We start from the raw sequence: 17,048 nt of genomic DNA on the forward strand, positions 1-17,048 counted from the left end.
CAAGTGTGTTTTGATTTTAAATAGAATGTCACACGTCAAGATATTAGCATATTCTGCTTAAAACTTTAAAAAACTCAAATGCACAGTTTCATTTAATATAATGATTTGTCAGATAAATAGAACGCCACATGTCAAACCATTAAACTCTCCTATAGAAGACTCTCCTATTATATATACTAGCTTAAAACCCGCGCTATGCGTGGGATTATTCATTATAATTTGATTTTAAAACTTTTTGATAAGTAAACGAATATAAAAAGAATAATTTGATTTTAAAACTTAAAACACATCTCCATTGTATTTTTTATTATAGGTCAAATCTATTATGCCTATTTCAATATAAAAAAAATAAAAATACAAAAGGTTATTCAACAGCATATTGTTGAACATAGTGACACAATTACACAGAAGTTTGCATAAATATATAAATCAGATAAAAATATACTATCATAAGAACCATATATAATTTTAGTTTTAATCCATATAAATTAAAACATATTAAAAAATTATCATATGTGTAATTTAAAACCAGCTAGAATGAGTTAAAACATAAGACCCTTAAATCATAAGACCCATAAAACATATTAAAATATTTATTCTCATAGGAGTAGTTTTATTTCTTTCATCAAAGAAAGAGATAAAAAATCGTAGAAGGAATATTGGAACACAAAAAAACATAATGAACAACAAAGTCAATTAAATTTACAAAAGAACAATAAGAAATTTGAATGAAAAATAATATATAAATTAGAACAGTAACCTTAAATCCTAAATCCTAAATCCTATAACAATATATTGAGAATGGTAGCAAAATTGAGAGTAACCCTAAACCCAATAGGTTTTTGTGTAATACCTATTATATTTCAAAACAAATAAAACTCATAAAATTCTGGACATTTAAAAAATAATACAAAGCAAAATAACAAATCTTTTATTTATTTATTTTTTTTTATGGATACAAAAATAACAAAATCTTTCACTCAATATTTAATGTAGTCAAATAAATCATTTCCATCTTCCCTTAATCTAAAAAATAAATTAAAACAACCTAAAATTCGTCCCATATGTGTAGTTTAAAATGAAAAGCATAAAGAAAAAGAAAATAAAAAATAAAGGAAGGCAAGAAACCATGAATTTTGATTATCAAAGTATTAATATAAAATTAGCATAAAATTTTAATATTTTTGGTGTAATACCTATTATATTTTAATACAAATAAAACTCATAATTCTGAACATTCAAAAAAGCAAAACGGAAATATATTCTACCTAATCTCTAATTTAAAACGGTGTTTGGTACAAAAAAAATTCTCAAGAAACAAACTAAAGATCATCAATTCACAATTGCTAAAAATTTATACATAAAAGTACAAAGATACATTCATCTCGAATATCTCATACCTTAAATTATAGTTCGGAGTCACATATATTTTCATAAAACTGATCAAATAAACTTTCAATCTTATTGGAAGAAAAGAAAAACAGAGAGCATATCTTAGAGAGAACGTTGTTTCTGTCGTTAGAGAGAAGGAAGAAACGGCGTCAAACTGAACCGGTTCGATTTTTTTAACCGGTTCCGGTTCATACATACTGAACAAAAAATACAAAATTTTGAAAAAATGATACAAAAGAAAATAAATAAAATTTTGAACCTGAAGAAACAACTGAATCGGTTCAATTTTTTTAACTGGTTCCAGTTCATACATATTGAACAAAAAAAAACAAAATTTTGAACCGCAAATCTTTTAATAAATTAATGATATAAAATAAAATAAATAAAATTTTGAACCTGCAAATCTTTTAATAAATTAATGTCGCAAATCTTTTAATAAATTTCCAGTTTATACATACTGAACAAAAAAAAATTGAACTCACAAATCTTTTAATAAATTAATGATACAAAAGAAAATAAATAAAATTTTGAACCTGCAAATCTTTTAATAAATTAATGTCGCAAATATTTTAATAAATTAATGATACAAAATAAAACAGCAATTAAAAAATATGGACACGACAAATCTTTTAATAAATTAATCATACAAAATAAAATTTAAGATTTTTAATAAATATGGACACATGTCGCAATTCTAATATGGACACGTGTTGCAATTCTAAGTACTCTCTACATCAAAACTCGGCTTTTATATATATATATATGATAACACGCGCTATGCGCGGGATTATTCATTATAATTTGATTTTAAAACTTAAAACACATCTCCATTGTATTTTTTATTATAGGACAAAAAAATTTTGTCAAAAAAATCTTTCATGCCTATTTCAATAAAAAAATTAAAAAATACAAAAGGTTATTGGAACACAAAAAAACATGATGAACAACAAAGTCAATTAAATTTACAAAAGAACAATAAGAAATTTGAATGAAAAATAATATTTAAATTAGAATAGAAAATAAGGAAAGAGTAATCCTAAACCCTATACAATATATTGAGAATGGTAGCAAAACTGAGAGCAACCCTAAACCCAATAGGTTTTTGTGTAATACCTATTATATTTCAATACAAATAAAACTTATAAAACTCTAGACATTTAAAAGAGAATACAAAGCAAAATAACAAATCTTTTTTTTATTTTTTATTTTTTATATTTTTTATATGGATACAAAAATAACAAAATCTTTCGCTCAATATTTAATGCAATCAAATAAATCATTTCAATCTTCCCTTAATCTAAAAAATAAATTAAAACAACCTAAATTTGTCCCCATATGTAGTTTAAAATGAAAAGCATAAAGAAAAAAAAAAAAAAAAAAAAAAGCAAGAAAACATGAATTTTGATTATCAAAGTATTAATATAAAATTAGCATAAACTTTTAATATTTTTGGTGTAATACCTATTATATTTTAATACAAATAAAACTCATAATTCTGAACATTCAAAAAAGCAAATGAAAAAAAAAAAAAAGCTGAACGCAAAACAAAACGGAAATATATTCATCTCTACCTAATCTCTAATTTAAAACCGTGTTTGGTACAACAAAAAAAAAAATTCTTAAGAAACAAACTAAAGATCATCAATTCACAATTGCTAAAAATTTATACATAAAAGCACAAAGATACATTCATCTTGAATATATATCTTATACTTTAAATCATAGTTCGGAGTCACATATATTTCCATGAAACTGATCAAATAAACTTTGTGCAACCGTCAACTTCTATAAGAAAGAGTTTTGAAACGTTGTTGCCATATAAGGAGAGATATGAATTTAGAGTGAGAGAGATTGAGGTAATTTAGGGTAAGAGAGATAAATGCGTGTTAAAAAAAAAGGGACATGTTAGTTAATAAAAAGAAAGGTCAAAATGAATTAATTAAGAAAAAATCGTACACTTAATTCATTAAAAAAAATAGAAAAAGGAAAAACCTTTTCAATATTTGCACGGTTCAATTATTAAAAATCATGAGTAAAAAAATTTAAAATTTAAAGAAAATATTGTTGGTGTGAAAAAAATAGGTTATAATTCCATTTATATTATTTGTTTCCTTATTTGATTCAGACATTAATAATACTTAATTTATTGAATAATTTATGTATGGAAAACTCTTGAAATATAATCAACACAATTAATTACGCTAATTAATGACCAGAGGTAAAAATAAAAAAACGGTTCAGATATTAAAAATATTGACACGTGTCGCAATTCTAAGCACTCTTAGATATTAAAACACATAGACACATGTCACAATTCTAAGCACTATCAGATATTAAAAAACATAGCTACGTGTCAAAATTCTAAGCACTTTCTACGTCAAAACTCGGCTTTTATATATATATATATATGAAAATAAAAATTATTTTTTTATGAGTACTAAACTCTTGCCCAAACGTTGTCAATGCGTGGAAAATAAGTAATTCATTTAGGACCGCCCATGATAAAATGAAGTACGTTGAAAAAGTTTAGACAAATAAAAGTCAAAGTCATTACGAGGGCTGTAATTGGCTATGTCGAGCTTGGGTCTCATTGCAGGTTCGTGAGTCTCACAGTCCCATATGAGTGACTGAGTGAGTTGCAAGCTCTTTGTATCAGGCCCAAGCGAAAGGAGAGAAAGAGGGGCGAGAGAGGGTTGAAGTCTGAAGAAAAAGAGGTGAAATTGATGAGATTGTAGATTGATCAGGTTCCAATAACATATACTTGAATTGGGCACACACTGTTCAAGTATACTACCGAGGGTATGTAAGTGATGCTTCAGACAATGGCATTGACATGTTTGTAGATTGATCTGCCCCCAGTCCACTTTCTGACGCATTTCACTCTGTTCTACTATGAAGGAAAAACCCTGGCCGTTGAGGTGGTGGTAGAATAACAGAGTAACTGCTTAACATGACAACTATTGACGCCATTGTTGGTGTTTCTGCTGGATTTTTTTGAACACACAGTAAATGGATGCATCTTTCAACTTCATTTCTTGAATAAGAACCTCTCAAGCTCGGGTCCAACAACTCCAAGGATGTTCCATGCTCCAATGTTTCCAAGCCTACATCAATTGCCCACATATTATTCAAATAGCCTCTCACTCGGTGGTGATGATGTAGGCATTAGAAAAGAAACAAAAGCTTGCAATATTTATTTTATACTCACGTAGCTTGAGAGGTTGTCAACGGCGTCTGACCTGCAGAAAGAACGATTCTTTTTGCCATTTAAAATCTCTAGTATTAAGACACTAAAACTATACACATCGGACTTCATAAAAAATTGTCCATATTTTACATATTCTTGAGACATATAACCACTGCAAATCCAATATCATCAACTCAACGATGGTACTAAAAAAATATGAAACCTTAAAAATATGTGCAATAATGAGTATATATCTTTTAAATTAGAATGACTTTTTCTTTTTTCTTTTTACTTTTTTCTTTCTTTTCCTCTAATTGATTTTTTAGGATGAACAAATTAATCAATTCATAATTCATTAATATTTAAGAACTTTTCTTTTTTAAATATGGATAATTAACTTACTATGTTCCAACAATTCTAGTGGTGTTTGCTTGGAGACCTCCTGCTTGATCAAGTTCCAAAAAGTCTTGCCATGCCAAAATCAGAAATTTTTGGATTCATATTTTCATCTAATAGAATGTTGCTAGCATTAAGATCACGATGTATAATTCTAAGTCGAGAATATTCATGAAGATAAAGGATCCCTTGAGCAATTCCTCCAATAATATTATATCGTCTTGACCAATCCAATTGTCTTTGCTTCGCTAGATCTGCTAACAAACTTTCAATATTCAAATATACGAATCAAAGTAAAATACATATTTAACTAATGCAGTCATTTCATAAGCACATACAGATATTCTATCTCTTGTAATGTAGCGTAGGTGTAGTGGATCGCAAAAAAAACAACACTAGAACCAAGAGCAAATATAGGAAGTGAGGAAAAGAAATTAAAAAAAAAAATCACTACAATAGATTTTCATATTGAAAATTGATAAAAAAAAAAAAAAAAAAAAAAAAATTAAACAAAACTGCGGCCTAAGCCTTATCTAATGAGTTTAAAAAGAAAAAGAAGTCCAAGCTCTACTAGAAAAGTCAAATAAATTGACATTGTTGCGATCTCGGCAGGATGAGAATATTAACTTGTTCGGACGAGACTTGCGATGAAGATTAAACTAAAAGCAAAAAACAAAAATCTTGTCCAAACCGATTTTTGAATGAGCTTTTAGGGTATTGTTTTTTTCTTTCTCCTGATGGCTCATTTTTCCCTTTGGATTCATATTACCGTCTAATAAGAGATTGCAAACTTTAAAATCACGATATATAATTATAAACTGAAAATCTTCATGAAGATAAAGAAGTTGTCAAGCAATCCCTCCAATAATCTTGTAACAGCTTAACTAATCTAGCTGTATTTTCCTTTTAGAGTCTGTAATTTTGTCAAAAATAAACATTCGACTTAGACATAAATAAGTCTCAAATGGATGATGAAATATTAATGTAGCTGAAATATATATTTTCAGCAACAAAAAATGTTCGAATAAATTTTTCAGCTCCTTGTTTATAGTAATCAGCTTGTGAAATAAAGTTCATGACAAGTGAATCATTTGAAACAGTTTGTGCCCTTGATATGTCATATGATTTTGAAATGAAAAATTAATCAAGAAGTAGATATAAGTTTAGGTTGTCCAAACCGAATAAAAAGTAATCAAGGCTTCTGTTGGGCACATATATATTCATAAGTGAGTATTTTTTCTTCTCCTTCCAAGCAAAATCCTAAGAGTCTCACTAGATTTCTATATTGAAGCCTTGCAACCAGAATAACTTCATTCTTAAATTTTACTGTACCATGTCCGGAGCTTTTGAATAACCTCTTTACAACTATTCATGCACTCGCACTCGCTCACATGCTCACACGTGCACACACACCGTTTGAAACAAGGGTAGAACATTCAATGAACGCACATGTACTCACAAAATTTCGTTGCTAGCTATATTCTAGCTACCTTGTACACTGTACCAAATCCACCTTTACCAATCTTGTTGTCATCGGAGAAGTTGTTTGTGGCAGCTTCAATCGTACCCAAGTCAAATTGCAAGGACTCTACAGATGTAATTTGAACCCCAACTACACAACAAAACAGTAAATATATTGAATTCCGATCATTCAAAAAATTATTATAGCGGCACGTTTAGCTGCAACGAGATAAAAATGGCGATGATAGTAATCAGTGCTGACTTGTTTTTTTTTTGATGAATACTGACTTGGTTTTTCCTGCATTAACATTAATTAGAAACAGTCGTTGAGAATCCAAAAGTCTTTGGCGTAGTTGGAAATGGAACCATGACTGACTTTTCTGTCCATATAAAAATTACATGCTTTTTTTTAATAGCGCTTGTTTTAAAATAAAAAATCCTGACTCTTGTAAAAATATTAAAAAAACTTGTTATAAAATCTAGTATGGAGGAATGAGGATGAAATCCGTTGTGTTTACATCAACATTAATCTCCTCTTAGCGCAACTCTAAAAAAGGGGCGGAACTACCCTGCGATTAGGGGGACTCCAGCCCCCCAAGCCGAGGGATGATCAAAAAAAAAAAAAAAAAAACAAATTACGTGCCTGCCACCCTCAAACTAAATATACAGTTTCGCCCCGTGTAAAAATAATTAGATCATTAAAACAAGCAAAAGAGAAAGCGTAAGAGAAATAATAATTGATTTTGCTTCTTTTTTAAGTTGCCTCTCTTCAATTTTATTTTTTATTTATTTTTTATTTTTTCAGATCAAAAGAGATTTGCATGCTTGCCTCTCTTTGCAGTATAGAAGACCCAAATCACCTCAAAAGATATCTAAATATGAGATTTTGATTTTAGTTTTTAAAGAGAGATGATCTCAGACCATACGCTAAAATCAGTGAGCAAACTACGTACTGATGATACTGAGGTCAGTGCTGTGCTTTTTATTAATTAAGTACCTGGAGGAAGAGAAGGAGGTCCAGGAAATACTGTTGTCAGACTGTAAAATGGAAACAACTCGTATCTAATATTAGAGCTCGGAAGCAGAACCTTTCCGCCTTGTTTTCCCGTGCAGCACTGAGGAAGAGAGCCTATGGCGCTTTGCAAGCAACTCATACACAGATCGGCGTCCATCTCAGGCGAGCACTGCACCATGCAGTACAGCCTCTGTGAGCTCGTGAAGTTTACTACCTCCGCCGCGAACTTCTTGCCCGATTGAGAATTCGCGGCTTGTGTCGCCAACGACTTCATGGTGGTGGACACCAGCGTGTTGAAGCGGTCCAGCTCAACGACGTTCTGGCTGGTGGTTGGCAAGATCTGGAAGGGCACCTGGTCGTTCAGGTAGGACTCGTTGGAGTACTGTAACGTGCACTCGTCGTACCAGATTAGCCCCACCTTGTCGGCGGGGCAGCGATTTCTTATATCTCTCATGGCAGTAGAGATGCAGATTTCACAGAGGTCCGGGGTGAGATCCCCGCGGCAGAGAAAACGGCCGGTGACTACGTCGGGAGGGTCCTGGCCGGCCTTGGTTGTGTAGAAGCCGTTGCGGCGGGTGGCGTTAGAGGAAAGAGCGGAGAGGAGGAGGTTGACGCTGACTTCGTTGAGGTTGGTTTGGTAGGTGCTGTTGGGAGTGAAAAAGCTGCAGTTTGAGCAGGTGTGATCAGCGTAAGTGGGTGCTGCTTCGGCGGTGAGGCTAAGAAAGGTTAGGAGGGAGAGAGTGATCAGAAGGCATGTGGAAAATTTGAAGGAAGCCATGTTTATTCTGCTGGTCACTCTGTTCTTCAGGGGGTTCACTTTACCAATCTTTCTTACACTTCATGTGTCTTTAATTTGCTGGTTTATTATGCAGATAAGACGGGGAACATGGGTGGTGAGTGAGGCAGGAAGGGCTGGTTGACCATTCTAATTTCTAGTATTCTGTGTGCTGTGCGTGTGTTGAAAAAAAAGAAAAAGAAGAAATTACACTATTTTGTACGTTTCGCTCAACTGCGATGGAAGTTTGGACTTTACTTGCCAAGTTGCCGTCTAGAAGATAGATATTCATTCTATTCATAGACTGTATTTTCGAATCGAAATTTTTTTAATTTTTCGATAATTAAATTTTAATTAAAAATGAATTAAGAGATATGTTATTAACAAATGATAGATTAATTAGTCTTGATTGAGTGGAAAATTGTTGGAGTATTATATTTTACTTGCTAATTTTCACTTTTGTAAAAATGAATGTGAGGTGGCAATTCACATTTTGTTGACAAAGGACCCAACGAACCCACCAGAATTTGACCCAATTTGCAAGATTTTTTGCAAAACCAAATTAATTAGAGAAAGAGCTTAGTACATATAGGCACCGGGTAATCAATTCACCGGAAAGTGCAACCGCTCGAATACAGGAGGAATTTGAGAAAATTGTTATTTTAATTATGCATGTGTGTTTTAGTTTTCCTTTTTCAATAAGGATTGGGTTTTTCTTTTTATATTAGGATTTGTTTTCTTTTTCCTATTAGAATTTGTTTTCTTTTTTCAATTAGGCCAGTTTTTCCTTTTCTTTATTAATTTAGGAGGTGTCTAGCCTATATAAAGGCATTTATTATTTGTTATATTAGAATTCAGTTTATATTATTAATTAAATTTAAGTCTTTCAGAATTATTTCTCTGTTTGCTTATTCGGGGCAATTATGGACTTTCTCTTCCCTATTTGTTATTTTCTCTCTTCCAGAATTTCCTTTTCAATCTTCAATTTTTAGTTTCTGCTGCTATTATACGCTGTTAGAACAATCTTAGTTCTGCCCGACGTCAGTTGGCATCAAAGCTTAGCATCTTCTTGAGATAAATTTTTTTCATTAGTTTTTTATGACTGGCGGTCGTGGTCGACATGGATAGGTTCCGAAGAAGGAAGTCCCTTACCATGAGTGCAGTATACATGACGTGATGATTGAATATTTGCAGAGACATGTTGTGGAGTTAACCCAGCGTCTAGCAGCGCAAAACTTAGAGATGTATTGCGATATTGACGGTCGTAATTCAAAATCCAATTTCAAGAACCCGTATGACAAGCCTATCCTGTTTTGGGAACAACATGTTCGGGATGAACGACATGAGGACTTAGATTTCAGAATTAAGTTTGTTGATGAAGAGTTTTAACATGAAGTAGATGTTGAAGATCTTTCTCAATGTTTCGTGGATTGGAATTCTCCACCTATTTATGATACAAATGTCGATGATGAAGATTTTATAGAGGTGGAGGAAAATTTTATTTTCAAAGAGGAAGAAATAATTGATTCTTTTTGGGAGATTTATATGTCGCACGAATGGAAAAGATAAATGAATACCGTGCGAAGATTGAAGTATCTCAATATAATATAAAGAATTTTCAAACTACTATTCGCAGTCATGTTGTGATGGGTTCTAAATTGTCTCTCTTCCGATATCAAGTTGCATTGATGTTGAGAAGAATGGGGTGAAAGGGATTAATTGGACATCCAAAAGATCGATGAAAAGATGATTTGAACTCGAGAGTGAGTTCTTTCCAACCTAGAGAGACTAATGCAGGAGGAATTTGAGAAAATTGTTATTTTAATTATACATGTGTGTTTTAGTTTTCCTTTTTTAATAAGGATTGGGTTTTTCTTTTCCTATTATGATTTGTTTTCCTTTTCCTATTAGAATTTGTTTTCTTTTTCCAATTAGGTTTGTTTTTCCTTTTCCTTGTTAATTTAGGTGCTTACCTATATAAAAGAATCTACCCTTTGTTATATTAGAATTCGATTTATATTATCAATTAAATTTAAGTCTTTTAGAGTTATTTCTCTGTTTGCTTATTTGAGGCAATTATGGACTTTCTCTTCCTTATTTGTTATTTTCTCTCTTCCTGAATTTCCTTTTCATTCTTCAATTCTTAGATTCTGCTACTATCATATGCTGTCAGAACAATCTTAGTTCTGCCCAGCATTAGATACGTATAGCAACTATGCTCAATATTGTATGAACGTGAATATCATTACTTTCATACACTATCAATTTTAATTTATTTATTTTTCAACTTTTGTAAGATAAAGTGATACAACTGAAACTCCCTATACTAATTTATATAGCGCATGATGCAAGGGAGGGTCAAATGGTGGTGCAGCTTGCCGAAAGGGATGTTGTGATTGCAGCAAAAGCCGCCATGGTTGAGGAGCATTTTTGATAGTTTGAGGCCTTGTTTCAGGCGAGGTCCGCGTCTGATATGACTCGTCATAATACTATTGTGCCAGATACAGAGTTCCCAGCCCGTTTGGTGGTGAGATCCTCAGTAGCAAGTGCATCAGGTAATGCTATATTGTTATTGTTATTGTTTATTTTATTTTATTTGGAGTAGTATTGATTATCATTGGAATTTGAAATGATATTGGAACTTAGATTAGCATTTGTTATATCTTGGTTGGTTTGTTGGTGGATGCGGGACTCTTGTTAGCATTTGTTTGTTGGTGGATGCGGGACAATTGTTAGCATTTGTTTGTTGGTTGATTTGTTATATCGAACGGTCTTTTTGTAGTGCATTTGACTTGATCCATTAATGTGACGTCTATTTGTCTTGGAGTAAAATAACTTATAAATATAAATTAACATGAATTTGTTGAGTATAATGGCCATGGCCTTCGTATGCTTAATATGCTTAGGACTTCATAAGATTATATCATGTTGTTTGTTAATTGTTTGTTTTATCATTCGCAGCTGATGCAAGGAAGTCGTTCAGTGAGTGTGATATTGACTTGGATTGAGTAAAGGTTGGTAGTTCGTAATTAGTGAAGAACTTGTACATTTATCGCACTCCTGTTTTCTACTATGTATATAGTTAGATGTAATTATGTATAGTTGTGAAACTGAGATAGTTTGATTACTGTTTGTTGAAACTATTTTTATTTTGTCTTAGAACATTGTGTACGTAGTTGATGGAACATTGTGTACGTAGTTGATGGAACATTGTATAGTCGTGGACAGTTCTATATCGAAGGATAGTTCTTTTGTCAATTCTATAAATTGTCTATTAGGTGAATTCCGAAATCCGAGTATAAATCCCCAAATAATTCAAAAAATAAATTTGGATAGCAAAAAATTTTTTTTTTAAATGACCAACTTTATTGACGTGGCATTTGGATGACACGTCACTAATTTTTGACGTGTCAAACCGTGTGCCATGTCAAAAATTCTTGCCACGTCAATAAAATTATTGAGGTGGCAATATAAAATTATTGATGTGGCAATATAACAATGTCAACAATTTTATTGACGTGGACTATTTTGCCATGTCAATAAAATTCTGACGTGTGATATTTTAACACGTCAAAAACTTTTTTGACGCGTTACTTTTTGCCACGTCACTTGGTAAAAAGTAAAACGTCAAAAAATTTCTTTAGTGACACTCTGATTTTCAATGTTGGACGCACGTCAGTAAAGTCTGGTAAAAAAATCCTTTTTTTTTGTAGTGCCATGCATTATTTATCCTATGCTCATGAAAAAAGGGATTGAGGGGAGGGGTTTCTCCCCCTCCCCCCTTCCTCTCTTTCCCCATTTCTTTCCTTGATCTGTTCCCCCCTCCCTTCCCTATTTTCCTTCCCCCCTCTCTTCCCTGATCTGTGTTTCTTTTCTTTTTTGTGTTTGTTTTTGGATTTCGCTTTCTTTTCCCTGTTGTTGTTCTTTGTTTGCTTGTTTCTTTTTTCTTGCTAGGTGTTTGTTTGGGCACACTTTGTGGGTGCTGCTTATGGGGGATTCACTCAAACTTCCCCCCAATTTTTTTTGAGTGCCCCGCCGATCTCCTCCGCGCTAGCTTTGCCGTTTACTGTCTTCTGCTGGGTCTTTTCACGCGTCCCCACTGCGATGTGCTTCCAACGCCATCTACGCATCGGTTTTTGGCAAGCACGCGATCGGCTTTTCTTCCGGCTGCTGTCATCCGCCTAGTGTGTTCCTATTTTTAAATTTTTAGTTGTATTGCTTTGATTTTCCCTGTATTTTTCTTGTTTTTCTTGCTGCTTGTAATAAGGCCATGTCCTCTTTCTTAATCTCCTCACTTGTTATTTTGGTCCAGACCCCTAGGGTTGTGGATGTGAACGATATCCTGGCTTTCGGGTTCAGGAGGATGTGTGTCGGCATGGGGTCCTTTTGATCCTAGGGTCGAGGAATAAAAGCTACCTATGTATTAGTTTGTGTCTGCCTAGCGCAGATCTATTATTCTAACTGAAGATTAGTTATAAGTTAGCGGATGTTTGGCGTCTTTGATGTGTAACCATTTAGTTACGACTTTGATCTTTTAGCTTCGGCTAAGATCTTTCAAAACGTTATGTTCTGTAATTGTAAGAGTTTTAATGCTCTTGATTCCTATATTAATGAGATAAGAATTATTTTCCTTCAAAAAAAAAAAAAAAAGTGATTGAGTCGCTGATCAGCGACTCACTCATTTCCAACCATTAATACAACAAAGAATAAACAATTGAACCGTTGTAACGTGTTGACAAAGATTTTCCAATTTTCTAAAACATGTTACAAAGATTTGCGTCATGCTCATTTTTCTTTTCGGTGTGTTTTGGTTGCTAAAGCATGTGGAAAAAGTAGATGAAATTAATGTGTCCAACTACTTTGAAGCTTGAAAATGGCTTTGGCTTCACATTTAATAGAATTGAAGGCAACCGTTTTGATCAAGGTCTTCTTTGTACATTTACTACGTATAGACTACCAAACATTAGTCAAAACATTAGTTAGTGTTAGAGTATATTGTGGGATATGATTTGACAATATAATTGATTATAATTAAATTCAATTAGATTTGAATACATTCAATTTTGATTTGATTTCACCTTTCATATCATTTTGAATTCTCTCCACCTCCTTATCATTTTCTTTTGAAAAATGATATGTGCTTTTTTAGTGTTCTTCTTGTGTCCTCACTACAAAAAAAAAAAAAAAAAAATCAATTTCCAACGTGGTTATTGTGGATAATTTTTTGCCACACAGTAAATATTTTTCGGACGTGGCAAAGTTGGCAGCTCAGTAATTTCTGACATAGTATTTTAACACGTCAGAAATTTCCGACGTGTAAAACTAGAAAATCAGAAATTTCTGACGTATGAAAATACTACATCAGAAATTTTTGACGTGCTAGTTTAACACGTCAGAAATTTCTAACGTGTTAAAATACTAACACGTCAAAAAGTTTTTTTCCTTTTCTTTTTCGTCCCCAAGTTCCAACACACTGTGTGCAGACCTTACAATTTTTTTTTTAATTTTTTTTTTCTCTCTCTCTGCACGCTTCTATATATCGATCTTCTTCATTCTTCTTCTCTCCTTTTTTTTTTTTTTTTGGTACGCTTCTATCTTCTTCATTCTTCTAATTTTTTTTCCTTTTCTTTTTCCTCCCCCAAGTTCCAACACACCGTGTGCACTCCTTACAAAATTTTTTTTTTCTCTCTCTTCTATCTTCTTCATTTTTATTTTTTTATTTTTTTTTAAATTTCTGACATACTGTTTTAGTGCATCAAAAATTTCTGACGTGCTATTTTCACACGTTAAAATTTTTCTAACATTCTATTTTAACACATCAGAAATTTCTGACGTGTTAAATATTGGCACATCAAGAAAAAAAAAAAAAAAAAAGAGCGAGATTCAACTTTTTCCCTCTTCTTTCCCTTTATTTTTTTATTCTTTATTCCCTTTATTCTTTATTCTTCTTTCCCTTTATTCTTTTATTCAACATTTATTCTTTCCCTTTCTTTTATTTCCCCACACTCTCTCTCTCCTCTCTCAATCTCCCTCTTCTCTCTGCACAGCCGGCCAACTCTCTATAGAGGGAAGAAAAAAAAAGAAAAGGAAGAAGAAGAAGAAGAAGAAGAAGAAAAAGAAAAGGAGAAGAGAAGAAGAAGAGAAGCAGATTGAAGAAAAAAAAAAAAAAAGAGAAAAAGAAGAAGATTTTTTGGGTTTTTGAAGATTTGTTGGATTTGACGTTTGGGTTTTGATTTTTCAGGTTGATTTTTTTATTTGGGTTTTTGATTTTTTAATGTGGGTTTTTGATTTTTTGGGGTTGGGTTTTTGAAAATTAATGGAGAAAAGAAGAGAGGGAGAGCTGGAGATCAAACGAAATTGGAGAAAAGAAGAGAGAGAGAGAGTGAGAAAATGGAGAAAAGAAGAGAGGGAGAGCTGGAGATCAAAAGAAATTGGAGAAAAGAAGAGAGAGATCGAAGTGAGAAAATGGAGAAAAGAAGAGAGGGAGAGCTGGCCGGAGAAGGAGAGGCAGAGAAACGGTGAAAAAAAAATATTTTAAAATTATTTTAATTGAAAAATAATTTAAGTTAATAAATTTTTTAATTGAAAAAAAAGTCCAGAAAAAATTTAAAAAAAAGAAAAATTATTATTTTTAATAATTTTTTAAAATTTACTGACGTGTGAATTTCTGACACGTCAGTAATTTTTTGACGTGTCAGAAAATGACGTCAGGAAATTTTTTTGACTTGCCCACTTTTGACACGTCAAAAATTATTGACATATTAAAAGTAACACAACAGAAAATTTTCGTTTCTGACACTCAAAAATTTTAACGCCCGACACACGTCAAAAAGACCACGTCAATAAAATTTACTAACGTGTCAGATCACCTAACACGTCAGAAACTGCATGCCAGGAAAAAATATAATTTTTGTAGTGCCTCCTAGTCGTAGGCAAAAATTATTTTATAAAAACCAGGTGAGAGAAATAAGAACAAAGTTCTTTTTTTATTTTTTATAAAATAATATCCACATAGGACCATGATGATGCAAGAAAAACACTAGGAATGCACCTACCATTCTAAATTTTCTTTATTCCGCTATTTGTTCAATTTGATTTGATTTAATTATAAGCAATTACAATATCAAATCTAGGGGTGTCAAAAATTACCGGGGACCCGGTTCCGGTTCCAGTACCTGGTTTTTACCGGGAATACCGGAACCGGGTTTATATTTTATTAAATAATATTTATATATTATTATATTATATATATTAATATTTTTTAATTTTGTTATGCTTAGGTTTAGGTCTCCCATCTCCGGTTCTCACTTCTCCCCTAAGTCCCCTTCATCTTCTTTCCTAACATCACGCCGCAAGCCCCTCCTTTTCTCCATTTTCTCCTCTAGTCCTCTTCTTCATTTCGCTTCTCAATTTTTACTTTTTATTGTTTTAATGTTTTCTTTATGTACCTAATTTAAAATGATTTTTAGGGTATTTTAAAAAATTGAATTTTTATTTCTAAGGCCCATATAGGCAAAAGCATTGATTTTTTAGGATTTTTGGGCTTTTTCGGTTTATTTTTTAATTATTTGGAACAGTCACAACAAAGCCTCTTTAGTTTAGACAAAAGGACTAACAGATTTTTTTTTTATTTTTTAAATGAGCTAACTTATGAAAAAAAATGGGCTTATTTGAGGCCCAATACCTAAAATAAGCCCAAAAACTAATTTTCTTCAAAAACCAGTTACCAGACCGGGTAAAACCGGAACCAGTCGGTAACCGGGACCCCAATTAACTGGGGTCCCGGTTCTGGTTTTCCAAAACCGAGAACCGGGGTACCCCGGTTCCGGTTCCGGTTTTGGCCAAAAACTAGAAAACCGGACCGGGTTGACACTCATAATCAAATCATATCCCATGATATACTCTAACAGTTAGGAGTAGTGAAAGAGAATTTTTTAGTCCCTTTTGACTTGACGCTAAGATTTTTGAATAAGTATTAGTTGTAACTTGTCTGAATAGACGTGATAGTCTAAGATGTTCCGTCACCTCTAACTAATGGATTTTCGAATGACTCTCTTTCAATTGCTTGCTTGAATTAGCTGCAATTTTAACAGCTATTTTGGGAAATTCTCGTCAGAAATTTCTAGCTGTATAAGAATTTTGTATATGACAGGAACAATAAAGCGTTAACTTTGATTTCTTTGTTGTCTATTGAAGACGTCAAGTATAACCTAGGAGTGTCAACCTGGTCCCGGTTCTTGGTTCCCGGTTATTGGCCAAAACCAGGAACCGGAACCAGGGTACCTCGGTTATTGGTTTTGGGAAATCGGGTGCCGGTTAACCGGCCAGTTTCGGTTTGTACCCGGTTATCAGGACTGAGTAACTGATTTTTTAAAAAAAATTGTATTTTTGGCTACAAAATCCACAAAACATCAAATTAACGAAACCCATCATTTACCCCATCACCCATAACTTAATCCCTAAATTTTTTCATCAAATTTCCTACACTTTCTCATCAACCAAACGAATAAAAACACCCTAAATCAAAACTCTAAATCAAAACCCCAAATAGATGGCATCGTGGATCGAATCGAATTGGAAGCGAGAGAGGAGTCAACTCGATCAATGAGAAGTGGGGAACAGCCAGATTGGGTTGGTAATGAACTTGAGTGGGCAAGGGAAAGGGAACCAGGAATGAACTTGAGTGGGCAGTGGAAATTCATCGGCAATGGAAGTCGATTCCACCTAAGAGGCCACCTTCTATCGATTCTAAGGGCTTACCCACCAGATAGAAAACATAGAATGAAACTAAAGATGTGGGTGAAGAATACCTGGCTGCTAGT

General features: G+C 32.8%; 1 pseudogene; it reads right to left on the minus strand.

Annotated features, from left to right (window-relative positions):
- Positions 1-4,182: 4,182 nt before the first annotated feature.
- On the minus strand, positions 4,183-8,285 carry LOC132168828 (cysteine-rich receptor-like protein kinase 10; annotated as a pseudogene).
- Between the last annotated feature and the right edge of the window lie 8,763 nt (positions 8,286-17,048).

Source organism: Corylus avellana, chromosome 1 (assembly GCF_965113065.1).
Source record: "Corylus avellana chromosome 1, dhCorAvel1.hap1.2, whole genome shotgun sequence".
NCBI classification, from domain to species: domain Eukaryota; kingdom Viridiplantae; phylum Streptophyta; class Magnoliopsida; order Fagales; family Betulaceae; genus Corylus; species Corylus avellana.